The sequence below is a fragment of the Lotus japonicus genome, chromosome 2 (assembly GCF_012489685.1).
Source record: "Lotus japonicus ecotype B-129 chromosome 2, LjGifu_v1.2".
NCBI lineage: Eukaryota > Viridiplantae > Streptophyta > Magnoliopsida > Fabales > Fabaceae > Lotus > Lotus japonicus.
The window spans coordinates 13,452,663-13,467,392 of NC_080042.1; positions in this window are offsets into that span (position 1 = coordinate 13,452,663).

Here is a 14,730-nt window from a genome sequence, read left to right on the forward strand (position 1 = left end):
AAGAAGGATTCTTTGCTGTAGAAGAGATCCAACAGCTGCTGTCCAGTCCCTTTCTTTCTTCTCCACTCGATCTCTCCCTCTCGTTCCCTCGATCTCTCTCTCTCTCGCACGGCTTCCCTTCGTCGTGCGTGCGGCGGCCGGCGATGCTAGGGTTCAAGGAGGTGGCGGTGGCTCTAGATCAAACTCTAGGGCTGCTGCTGCGTTCTCTTCAAGTCTCCTCTCCTTTCCTTTCCCCCTCTCTCGGCTGCTCCCTCTCTTCTTCTCCCTCTCTTACTCGATTCTCTCTCTCGGCCTCTCCCTTCTTTCTCTCTTCTTTCTTTTCTTTTCTTCTCTTCTGCTTTTCTTACGTGAGTGCAGCACTTCTATTTCTGCATGAGGAGGAAAAATAAGGGTTTCTTCCCCCCCCCTCACCCCTTATCACTTGCGGCTACACTATAGGTGGGCTAGGGTTTTGATTTTTCTTCTTTTTAAGCCAAAAACAAGGCAAGCCCTAGACCCACTAATCAGTGTTTTAAATTGCGGACCGCATCACAAATTGCGGCCGCAATATTGCCGTTGCGGCGGTGTCCGCAACCGCATCTCACCGCAATTGCGGAGTGATTTAAAATCTCATGTAGCGGCCGCAACATAACCGCAACTCACCCGCAACTCGCTGCAACGTTGCCGCAACCCACCCGCAATGCACCCTTTCAGCCGCATCTGAACTTTCCACGCCACAAGCTCCTAACTTTCTTCCGATGTAAGGGTCAACTATGCTGTTATGAAGAGTTGTTGTCCCATTTTAGATCGTGGTTGAGTATTTGAGTACACAAAGACAGGAAAAATAGCAGAATTACAAAGGAAAACAGAGGACACGATGACAGGGAAAATAGACAAAACAAGGGACCAAGAAATCAGCAGTGATCCAAGCAGCAGGGACAAGAGCACCTCTGCCCCAAGTTCGTCAATGGCTCCCTCCAATATTGGTGTCTCACAAAGCCATGGAAACTGATTTGAGGGAGGGGCAGGTGAAATTGGGGAAAAGGACCTTTGGTAGTCGTGGTTTTTTCTCTCTGAGGTAGATAAGATTAGTGTTGGAGAAGTAGAAAAAATAGAATAGAATAAGGGAATAAGGTTTTTTTTTAATGGGAATTCCATGATTTTAATTTAAATTGAACCATTGTTATACTTGTATATGTTTGAATGTTATTTAAAACAATCTACTATTATATATAAAAGATTTGTATTAATTATGTATAATTTTTTTTACTTTTTGTAAATTTTATTTTAAAAATCACACTGCAATGTCCGCAACCCGCATTGCGGTAAGCGCATTGGCCGCATCCGCAACGACCGCATCCGCAACCGCAACCGCGACCGCATCCGCAATTTAAAACACTACCACTAATCACACACTTAAGCAGGTCTGAATCAAAAGAGAACCTAATCACTTTTTATTAAAAACAAGATTAAAACCGGAATTAAAAGGAAAAATTACCAATTAATCCGCTGGCACCGTACAGCCCTAACCATCTTCACTAAAACTAGGATATCTCGAGCTACAAAGATCGGAATGACCTTAAACCATTTGGAGAATTTTCTTAACGTAAAGGTCTACAACTCTCATGAAGAAAGGTTTCCCAAATTTGGTCGTTAAGACCCTCTAAAAATTCGCACAAAGTGACAGCCAGAATCTGTCAAAACTCAAACCTTGTCAAAACCTTCATTTTTATTCAATAAATCACTTAAGTAATACATAGTTAAGGTTAGGGTCTTACAGTCTCCAGTTAAGACAGTTATTCGCTACTTTTCTATTCATGTGCACAATAAGTAAACAAGATTTCGTTTGGAATGCTACATGGAGGTTACTAGCTGGCGAATTTTTGTATGAAAAAAGGAGAGTACTTCAAATATCAGGTTGTATATTACTATTAATTTTGTGGTCTTTTTCATTTTTTCACTTTAATTATCTATTTTTTCACTTTAATGTGTATTTACCTTTAACACATTTTTTAGATATTTTTATAGACAATAATCAGTTGAAAAATTATGTTTGGTTGAGATAGAAAAAATCCTCCAACGAAATGACACGGGGATGAAGGATCTTAGTTGTTTACCATATTCGATATTGGATGATGTGGAAGAATTTCAAAACAAGTTCATAGTGGAGGAGTTTAACTATAGTAAAGAAGAAATGACAGCTAAACATGCATGCTTTCTAAATATGATGACATATGAATAGAATGGTGTGTATGACAACACAATGCAATCAGTGTTGTCTAATAATGGTGGATTTGTATTTTTGTATGGATATGAAGGAAGTGGAAAAATTTTCGTCTTGATTACTTTATCTGTGGTCATCCGTTCAATGGGTATGAATCATTTGGGATGAAACTCATATGTTAAATAGGAATTGTTTTGATGCACTAAATAGGACTTTTAGAGAATCATGAGACAAGAAGATGAAAGCAACAAGAACAATTCATTTGACGGTAAGGTTGTAGTTCTTGGTAGTGACTTCAGACAAATTCTTCCGACCATTTCAAAATGGGGTAGGCAAGACATCGTATCTGCTGCGGTAAATTCTTCTGATCTGTGGAAGCTCACTAGAAACATGAGATTAGGAATGGCAGGGTCACCATAACACACATCAGTGATAAAAGAATTTGTTGAGTGAATTCTCAAAATTGGTGATGGTGATTTCAATTCAAATAAGCGTGGTGAATCAGATATTGAAATTTCAGCAGATCTTTTAATACATGATAGTGAAAATCCTCTTCTCGATTTGGTTGGCTTCACCTTCCCCAATCTGTTGCAAAACATGAAGAATGACAAGTTTTTGAGGAACAATGCCCTACCTTGGAATCTGTTGAGAAGGTTAGTGATTTTAGCCTTGAGTTACTTCCAGGAAATACTACGGAGTACTTGAGCTCTGATAGCACTTGCAAATAAGATGAGGACACCGAACTAGAGTCCGAGTGATTTACTACTGAGTTCTTAAATGATATTTCATGCTCCGAAGTTCCAAATCACAAAATAACTTTGAAGAAATGTGTTCTTATAATGCTTTTGAGAAATATAGATCAAGCAGCCGGTTTATGCAATGAGACGTGACTAATTGTGGATGATCTTGGAACAAACATTTCCACTGTAATAACATGAACCAACATTGGGGATGACATTTGCATTCCAAGAATGGACATGGTGTCATATGACTTAGGTTACTCGTTTAAGTTTGAAAGACGCAATTTTCGACCAGTCTGTGCTATGCAATGACTATAAATAAAAGTCAAGGTTAGTCATTGTCCCATGTTGTTCTATACCTTTCTTGCCCAATATTCACACATGGCCAATTTTATGTAGCTCTCTCAAGAGTAAGGTCAAGAAATTATCAGTTACCACTGTTGATATTAACATCATCATAGATATCATGGGTTCGCTTACGAACGTCGAAACTGACAACTCATATGACCGAAATAGGGTGCTCACGAAAATTAAAGAAATTGAGATTGAATCTGATGGGTATATTTTTATTTTATTTTACAAGAGTAAAAATGGTTATATTTCAAATAAAAAAATGTAAATTAATCCATAATATATACATTCAGGGGTTTTTCTAGGTCCAATCATCGCCTGCGTGGCGCATCATGATTGGCTAAATTCAATAAAAATCCTACATGACATTCATTCATTCTTTCCTCTTAATGTACACCCTTCTCCTTAACCTACACTCCTCTCACTTTAAAAGCTTATATAAGACTCTTATTCTTCATTAATCTCTCCATTATTTGAATTTCTCCATCATCTTATTTGCACAACTCTCAACCTTTCTTGGTCTCCGGAACTTTCAGCCGCCTCATGCGTGTTGTGATTTTTTGAGTTTTCTACATGGCTTCAAGATCTCCTTTTGTGGTTCTTCATGACTATACAAAGGTAATTTATTATTCTCCTTCGAAATCAATTTTTCATGTCCTTGGTGTGTTTTATTGTAATCCAATATCATTCCTTCAAAATTCATGTGTTATTGACCCTGATATGCGTTTCTCCTCACTCCCTTTCAACAATTTTTTTACTGGATTATGGTGTCATTAGACCTATAGACGCTGAAAATAACAATTTCATGGATATGGATCAAGAGTATTTTTTTTATTATTGATCCCGTGAGTGTTCACAACACAATTGATCTCATGGTTTTTTTTGGAACATGTGCAAAAAAAACATTAAAAAAGCACATAACTTTAATTAATAAAAAAGTATAAATCATTTGTTCAAAAAAATTTAAGCAATAACTCGAAATTAAACTCTTGACACACTTGGTGCACTAACTGGGAATTAGATTTCTCAACCCATCATTTAGAATTGCCACCCCACTTAAAAGTGGGGAAAAACCAAAATTGCCCCTCCGTGTTTTACTCCAGAGGTTGAACATTCGGATTGATCCGCATGTTCAACTTTCGGATTGTATTAATATTAGAACAGAACACAGATCAATTCAGATTCACTTTCAGTTATCAACAAAACTTCAACACTCGGAGCTCTCAAAACTCACGACCAAAAGCGACCCAGAAGCGACCAAAAGCGAACAAGAATCGCGACCGAGGTAATTCGATTCCCTTTGTGACAGTATCTGGTTTGAGAGATCCGAATCTTGAAGTTTCATATTAATCCAGTTCAACAACTCTCAGACGTCTTAAAAAGGGGGGTGGCAAATTTAATTATCAACCAGTCCGAACCTTATAGTTCTGGAGAGATCCGAAACTTATAGCCCTGGATCACTCTTACCAGATGCAACAGAATGTGTAACACCCCGATTTCGGTGGCGTCACTTTAGTAACCAAAAGAAAAACTTAAGCGGAAAAACGTGAATTATTTTTTTTTTGATAATATAATTAAAGACAGAAACATTAAACATTCACGACGGAAGATAGAAGAAACTAATATACATCTATATATATATATACAAGCCCCGCTAAAACAAACCACGTCGCGAGTGACCTCCAGCGACGGGTGACAGAAAGGAAGTAACGCCCGAAGGCAATATGTACAATCCAAGGTAAAACCTGTGTCCGCAACACCATACCTCAAAATCTGAGAACAAATTGGCCCAGCGGCCTAAGGAAGACCTCCTAAGTCCAACCAGCTCTCTGTAATCTCCATAAGAAAACCACACAAAAAGCTACTGTAACACCCCGATTTCGGTGGCGTCACTTTAGTAACCAAAAGTAAACTTAATGCGGAAAAACGTGAATATTTTTTTTCGATAATAACTAAGACAAGACTGAATTAAATGAAACCCAAAAGCGAAAAGTAATAGAGCTAATATACAATATCTAAACAGCCCCCGCTGTAAGTAACAACCTCGTCACGAGTAACCTCCAGTGACGGAAAGAAAAGTGTAGCGCCCGAAGGCAAAATGTACAAACCAAATCTAAAGGTAAGTGTCCGCAACACTATCCCTCAAAACTGAGAATAAGCTGGCCCATCGGCCTGAAACAAGACCTCCTAAGTCCAACCAACTCTCTGTGATTCCCGTAACGAAACCACACAAAAAGCTATAGGTGGGAAACTACCCTGTCCCGAATGAAACAAATGATGTTCAGAGCTAAGACTCTACTCCTACACTAATCCTATCTCGAGGAGCTCACACTAACACTCAATCCTACATGCTAGCATGATCGTCGCCCGAACCTGAATTCAGAACGATCTAGTCTAAGTACACCATCCGTCCTCCGCTCGCTATCGCGATGCGCTCCTGTTCCAGCATCCCAACTCTAGTTTCCCCCGAAGGGTGAACCGTCGTGAACCAGTCCGCCAAAGACATCTGACAAAGGGCGTTTGTCCGCCAAAGCACACACAGAAGACGCGAGGGTCAACTCCAAAGAATTACATAAATAATAGCACCAATAGATATAGATAAGAGAATAGCCACTTAGGCTTATAGGTAGGGATAACATCCTAGGGTTACATTTTCCATAATGAACTTAACAGCAATAATAACAATTAACATGTTCCAAATAGGGTTACCAAATAACAATCACACTCGACAACTAAATCAGTATGCATGAATGCAGGATGATTAGTCAAACAACGTCTCCGACTCTCACTCGACACGTCGCCACGTGTTCTAGGTAAATTAAAGTCTCTAAAAGCTTACCCTAAGGTAAAGTCGATTCTGCGACAAAAGACACTTCTTCACATCAACATAGTAACTCATGATGATCTCCGGATCATCCGACTCATCTCAATCCGAGGGTCACAACTGCTCAACAAGCAAAGAGTATCACATACTCGGAAACTACCGGTTTCCCGAACTTATCCCCAGGATAGCCCAACAATTAGGCATGTCAAGTCGATCCAACCCCTTGGGTTGAACATACGGACTCGCACACGCAACTCCCACAATTAGGCATGTCGAGTCATCCAACCCATCGGGATGAACATACGAACTCGCACACGCAACAAATGACAACGCCAAGTCGGTTCACTCAAAAGAGTCGAACATACGGACATTGCGCGTGTCCAATGACTATCGCCGAATCGATCCAATCCATCGGATTGAACATACGGATCCGCGCGAGTCGAAAGGTTATCGCTGAATCGATCCAATCCCTCGGATTGAACATACGGATTCACGCGAGGTAAAATGGCAATCGCTGAATCGATCCAATCCATCGGATTGAACATACGGACTTACGCGTGCCTGAGTGACTACCGCCGAATCGATCCAATCCATCGGATTGAATATACGGATTCGCGCGTGTCGAAAAGTTGTCGCTGAATCGATCCAATCCCTCGGATTGAACATACGGATTCACGCGAGTCGAAAGGTTATCGCTGAATCGATCCAATTCCTCGGATTGAACATACGGATTCACGCGTGCCTGAGTGACTACCGCCGAATCGATCCAATCCATCGGATTGAATATACGGATTCGCGCGTGTCAACAATTATTGCCGAATCGGCCCAACCCGTCGGGTTTGGACATACGGATTCGCGCCGCAAAGTCGAAGATACACCCAACAACATAGCTGCTCCAACAGCACAACCACAATAGCTGCTCCACAGCACAACAACAACCGCTGCTCCAACAGCACCACAACATCTACATACTCGAAGCCCCTCCACTTTCTCAATGCTGGGATCCGACGACACTTCTCGTTTTCCAAAATTATGATTTGCATCCAAAGCTTCCTTCCGAGATTATTACCATTACTTAAAGATTTAGAGGTTGTTTAATGTCTTATGAGTTTTCTTTACAAAATAATTATCTCTTTAGTCTTATCGCGAATCCTATAAGTTCTCGGGATCTCCTAATCCCCAAATGACTCCAGAGAATGTCTCGATCCATACAACACCACAACAAGGCCCGAATCTCATTCGTCCTTTCAAGCTTTCTCAAAACTCTCAAAATAAAATCGGCATGACCTGCCCGCTTTTCTCACCGTTCAGAAACTCAGATTATAGTGCAAAAGCAGAATTAACTCATCATAATCAATCAACATGTCATATGTCAATATCTTAAGCAATAACCACATAGCACCTAGCATATAAGGCATGCACCACACATCCTAAATTACCCAATTAGCACTTAGCATGTCATTCACTCATCAAAAACATTCAGTAGATGCATCATCTACACTGTCAGCCGAAGCCTCAGAAAACATTTTCCAATCACACACAATTCCAGTGCATAAACAGTAAACAATGTCGAAACATCGACCCTAAGCATTAACTAGAGATTCAGTGAGAAGCCCTCACCTGTAGATTCTCCAGGACGATCTCCTAACACTTGTTCACAATCAAAGCCTTGCTCCTCTGGGAATTCCTCAAAATCACCTTTAGAGCAAAACCACAGAAATACTATTAGAATCTATCGAAAACTAAGCTATCGATACTTACTAAGGTTACTCGAAGTAATCTATACTCTAAGGTACGATAATCTAGCGCGAAAGACAAGTTTTCGGAAGAGGAAATTTTCCTCCTCCCCCTTAATAGGGCTCGGCCACTTTAGGTAATTATGGGGCTCGATTTTTCTTCGATCAAACTTGGTTCCTATGCTTTCATAAGCCGTAACTAAGGGTATTCTGAACTCGGAAAAATTATCGGATCAAAAACTGTCGCAGGGGTATTTTGGTCATGATTTTTAACTTAGAAATTTCAAAACTGAAATCCCAAAAATAAAATTTTGCAGGGACGTCACCAACGACGTTTATGACAACTAATCCTACTAACACTAAGCCAAGGCGATAGTTTTTAGCCTAAAGGTTGAAGCTTTACCTCAAAAACTCCAAAAATGGGTATTTAAGGCTAAAATTGATTCCGGCGGAATTCCGGCGACATAACGGAAAATCTAATCCGGCAGAAGTGATCTTGGGCACATATAGAAGAGGTTTAGAATCAGAAATGAAAGATTCAGGATAGTTTTGCAAAAACCCATAAACTATCCGCTCAGAAAACTCTACAGAAAAGCTATGGAAAAAGCGATCAGAGGTAAGGATTAGCGACTATACCTCGAAACCTTGAAGCAGCAACTGATTAATCAACGATCAAGCAAGAGATGAAGAAAAACTCTTCTTCCTTCCTCTTCAATGGAGCTCGCGGGTTTGGGAGAGAAATGGAGGAGTTCTTGTAAATTTTCTCACCTTTCTTGCTATATGTAGAAGATGGAAATTCGCGGCGAAATGAAAGTTTCGCGAATCTGATTTTTCCGGCGTCATTCTTCATGAATTCTAAGATATGTTTTGGCGAAAGAATTCCAAAACTAAAATGAGGTCTCCTTATATTTTTGGCAACAAATGCATAGTCGGTGTAAAACTATTTTACCCGATAAGTTGCTTTTTGCATCGAATGTCGGAATAGAAAACTTCCTTCAGAAGAAAGATTGAAATCATCAAGAGAAATGGGTGTACGCGTGTGGAATATTCATTTGAAGCTCTGAATAGAAAAAGTCTTCATTGTCGAGAAATTCTAGGGTTTTGAAATACCAGGGTTTCGGTTTCGGCAAACTTCCGATGATTGGAATCGGACGTGCGTAGATCCTAGAGTTTCGCCTCGAAACGGTTGTGATATATGGAAAAAGAGAAGTTCTAACATTTCTCTGAAGATTTTTGGAATTAACTTCCGTCGTGCCTAAAAGTGAAAATTAGCTATATACTAGGGTTTCTGACCTAGGTTAAGCGTATAACGATCGTGCTATAACTTAAATCGACTTCGATAAAATCCTTTGACTTTTCCTGAACTTTCTCCTTCATAAATATATTTCCTTTAATAAACTTTTGTTCAGGTTTCCCTTCTCAATACGTCAAACCTAATCGTGAATGGAAATCTCTTCCACTTATTCTAAGCTTAAAAACTTGGGTCTTACAGCTACCGGCAGGAAACTACCCTGTCCCAAAATCGAAAAGCATGACGGTCAGAGCAACGACACTACTCCTACACTAATCCCAACTCGAGGAGCCCACACTAGCACTCGATCCTACACGCTAGCGCGGTCGTCGTCCGAATCTGCATCTAGGACAACTAAGTCGACATACACAACGCTACCCTCTCTATCCACCCGTAGGCGCTCCTGCACTGGTCTCTCGGGCTCGGGGCCCGGACCAGGATCCTCGATGACAGCAGCAGTAAACGAACTGGACTCCGTCGAAGTCCCACCCACTAGCACCTCCTCAGAGGGGTCCTCATCATCCGAAGATAATGGTGGTGGTGGTGGTCCTCCCAGGCCGGGTCCACAATGCACGCCGGGCGGCAAGTTGAAGCTCACTATATGCCTCCTCATCACCCCCTCCGTCAAGCGTCTGAATCGGTCAACACGGTCCTCCATGATCCGACCAGTGTAGGTCGCACGGTGGCCTATGGGGTCGACCACCCATGCACCTGGGTCGTCCTGGTCAAGCATCTCGAATCTGGTCCCCCCCGAGGGGCTGACCATCGTAAACCAATCCGCCATACTCATCTGATAATGGCGTAGTCCGCCCAAACACACACAGAAGACGCGAGGGTCAACTCCAAAGAATTATATAAATATTAAAGCCAGATATATATATATGGGATAATAATTATTAGCCTCTCAGGCTTATAAGTTCAGAGATAACATCTTAGGGTTTCATGTATCACAACGAATATAAAAGATCATAATAACAATTAGCATGCCTCAAATAGGATAAACAAGTACCAATCACACTCAACAACTAAGTCAGAATGTATGTTGCATGCAATGCAATGTTTGTTAACAAGATGCATTCCGGAAGAAGGATGGACATCAACGAGGCGGCCCTAACACCAGCCACGGTGGGTACCTTCCTGCTCGCGTGTCTCTTACACCACACAAAAGTAGTCAGATCAGCAGTGAACCCGTAGGTCTGCCATTCCGTCTGCTACTAAGGACCACCGTAGTGTCCTAAATATGGAAATCCGGGTCTTATGACCATTTTGGAATCCACCGAGGTCCGGTATCACGCCGTGTATTAACCTCAAAATGAGTGCATGAATGCAAGTGATTAGCCAAACAACGTCTCCGACCTCACTCGACACGTCGCCACGTGTTCTAAATAACTTAATGTCTCTAAAAGAATACCCTAAGGTAAATGTCGATTCTGCGACAAAATGAATTAATCAAGAGAAGAAAGAATGTACTTTGGAACTCATGGTTCCCGGCTAAACTTTAGATAGCCAAACAACAAACTGCTCATCGAGCGAAAAGGTACCGAAGTACTTGGAAACTTCTAGTTTCCGGCTAAACTTTAGATAGCCAAACAGTAAACTGCTCATCGAGCAAAAGAGTATCAACATACTCGAAAACTTGTAAGTTCCTCAAAACTTGGACTCGACGACACTTCTCATATTTTCAGGACTAATATTCAGGCTCTAAGCTCTTATCTAAGGTTGTTATCATTGTTCAAGGGGTTTAGAGATTGATTAATGTCTTATGAACTTTCCTTGAGAAAATAGATTTCTTTTAGTCTTATGATACTTCCTATGAGTTTCAGGGATCCCATAATCCCAATTAATTTCTGAGAAGGTCTCGATCCATTAAAATATAACAAGGTCCGAACTTCGTTCGTCCTTTCAAACTCTCTCAAAATCTCATAAAAATTCGGCATGACTTGCCCGTAATCCTCACTCTCCAGAAACATAGGCACGAGTGGAATAGCATAAATAAAACAGCTCAATCAATAAGCATAAACAACATATTCCAACACATCCTAAATTAACCATGTAGCACATAGCATGTGAATCATTTAGCACACAATATCATGGCATCAAGTACTCAACAAGATCGGCCGAAGCCTCAGAAATCATTTCAGACATTTAGCAATTAAGTGCATAACACATAAATCAAGTCGAATTCGTCGACACCTAAAGCATTATCTAGAAATTCAGAGAGTAGCCCTCACCGGTGGGTCCTCCAGCTTCCTCCTCACGGGTTCCTTCACGCTCCTCTACTTGATTTCCAGGAAACTCCTCAAATGAACCTTAAGCAAAATCAGAGAAATCAACACAACGAATCAGATACTCAGCAAACAATAAGTCCTAGGGTCACACGGAACACTACAAACTCCGTGGTACGACAATCTAACGCGTTAAGACGAGTTTTCGAAAAAGTCGGATTCCCGCTCTCGGCCACTTTCCTTAATTGGGAGGGTCGATTTTTCTTCGATCAAACTCGGTTCCTAGGTTATCATACGCCGTAACTAAGACGGTTCTAAGCTCGGAAAAATTTTCGGATCGAAAACTGATATAGGGGTAGTTTGGTCATTATTTTCAGCTCAGAAATTCAAAATTGGATTTTTGAAAAAAAAATTGGATGGGAACGTCAACAACGACGTTTATGACGATTAATCCTACTAGCACTAAGCCAAGTCGATAGTTTTCAGCTTAAAGGTTGCGACTTTGCCCAAAAATGGGTATTTGGTGCAAAAATTGATCCCGGCGGCATTTCGTCGACATCTGACAAAATCTAATCCGCAGAACACGCTCAGGAGCATGCAGGGAATAAGTTTAGACACTGAAATCAGCTTATTTGAACAGTTTTTCAAAAAGCTCAAAACTTTGAGCACAGAAAGACATAGAAGAAGTCGACAGAAACGACGATCGGAAGAGAGATATAGTTTACCTACCTCAAGGTCTTCGATTAGCAACGATCGATGAAGCAAACGGGCAAGAAACGTCGAAGATCTGGATCCTCTCTTCCTCTCTTGGAGCTCGCGGGTTTGGGGAGGGAAATGGGTGAGTTTTTTTGAAAATATCTCATTTTCTAGCTATTTATAGGTTTTGGAAAATGCAGAAAAATGATTTTTTTGCGATTCCGATTTTTCCTGCGCGTTCCTCTGCGAATTCTAAGATAGGTTCTGGCGACAGAATTCCAGAACTCAAAACGGAATTCTTGGAATTAAACCAAATGATCCAAAGTCGGCATGAGTCGGTGTAAGTCGGTTTATCCCGAAAAACTACTTTTTGCAGTGATCGTCGGAAGAGAAAACTTCCTTCTGAAGAAAGATTAGGAATAACGAGAGAAATAGGAGAACACGGGTGGAATCTTCATTTGAAGCTCCGAATAGAAAAAGTCTTCATCGTCTGTCGATCTTAGGTTTCTCGAACTATCAGGGATTCCGTTTCGGCAAACTTCCGAGAATTGGAATTTGACGTTCGTACTTTCCAGGTTTTCGCATCGAAATAATTGTTTATAGACGAAAAAGAGAAGTTCTAACATTTCCCTGAAGATTTTAGGAACTAGTTTCCATCGTGTCCTAATGTGTAAATTAACGATTCACTAAAACCTTTGACCTAGGATTAGGCGTATGTTAGTCGTGCTATAACTCTTATCGGTTTTTCGATAAAATTCTTGGACTTTTCCTGAACCTTTTCCTTCACAAATTTATTTTAATCAAATAAACCCTTATATTTTATTCACTTATCCAAAGCTTAAAACTTGGGCCTTACAGAATGAAGTAAGTTAAGACCAAACCAAAGACATATCAATTATTCATTTATGTTAATATATATATATATATATATATATATATATATATGTAAAGCTCACTTGAGCTATAAGTATTAAATGCATTAAATAATGAAGTTAAACAAATTTTTATTCAACTTTTTTTTTTAATTTTTAATTAGTAATTGTTAAACTTTTCAATCTCTCATATTTTAAATAAAATATTGATATTATTTAAATTTTAATTATTAATGAGGGAAATTTTTAAGTAATAATAATAATTGAAATTGACTAACTTTACACTAATAACAATATTACATAGTTAATAGTAATTTTTTATACTTCTTTCTAATTGTAAAACTTTCTAATTTTTTATATATTAAAATTAAAATTAATTTAATAATAATTATTCATCATAAGTTGAGGAATTAAAAAAAAAAACTTATTACTATTTTTTACACCACCTACTAAAATGTAAAAGTAAAAGTTACTTTGAACCTTTGTATTAACATTTTCATTTGTATTAAATAAGTTATATTAAAATATTAAAAATGAATAAAACTGCCTAAGTCATTAGCTATTTAAACACCTATTAAAATGTATAATTAAATTGAAATTTTGTTATAAATACACCAAAAAAACAAAAAAAATTGTATTATATACATTAAACTAAACTAAAACCTGATCAATAATATTTTCAAATTAATAAGTTATTCAACTACCAACTAATTTTCATGTTTGTTATATAAGGTAAAATAGAACATGAAAAAAGACTCCTGAAACATAACTCTTTAGTTCTCTAAAAATGTGTGGAAAAATAAAAACGAAACAAGACACTCTAATAAACAAAAACTTCACTTTTATTTCAGGTAGGGAAGTTAATACGAGTTAGTGTAATGATTTAATAAAATATTTAATTAGATACAAAAATATTTCAAAATATATATATTAGTCATAGTCATTTATTTTTTAATTTAATTATCATTAAAAAATTCATTAAATACATTAAGCAGTAAAATCTTCCTAGCTTTGTACTAAAATAAAGGAAGCAATAGAAAATTTCTTTGTAATTAATATATTAAATAATAAAATTAAAAACTGAAAAAATTGTATTTTCAAGAGTAATTCAACTACCTAAATTGAATAATAATGGTCATAAACTTTAAAAATTGACTTGAATTTCGCATTAGGGAAAAATAACAAAAATTAAACTTGATTAATGACAAAAAAATGTTATCAATAAATAATTTAGGTAAAATAGTTTAAATTTTAAAATGACGCTATAAGGTATTTACTATTAACTATAACGTAACGTTCAAAAAAATCTACAGCGTATGTGTGTTTTATTTGAAGAAACAATCTCAATATAATTTTATGATCTTATTATATATTAGTAAAAATGATTTTGAGCACGCTTAATAGAGAAAAATAGTTATGACCGAAGTTGAATAAATATAAATTTATTACATAATTCTTAATCTATTTAATTTATATCTTATTATAGTTGAAAAAGATGAAATTACTTTATTTTTCACGATTTTAACATGTGTAAACCTGTTTGGGAAATTGTGATTACCCTTTCCAAAAAATGACTTTCCCCGAAAAAAGTACAAAAAATGGTAAAAAAACTTTTTTAATGGCATTAAAAACTCATTGCTTAATCTTTTTTTCAAATGGACTGTATTATTTTTCACATTATTAAATAAATAAATAATTAAATTTATAAAATGATCTAACATGTGTAAATCTATTGGGGAAATTGTAATTGCCCTTTCCAAAAAATGACTTTCTCCGTAAAAAGTACAAAAAA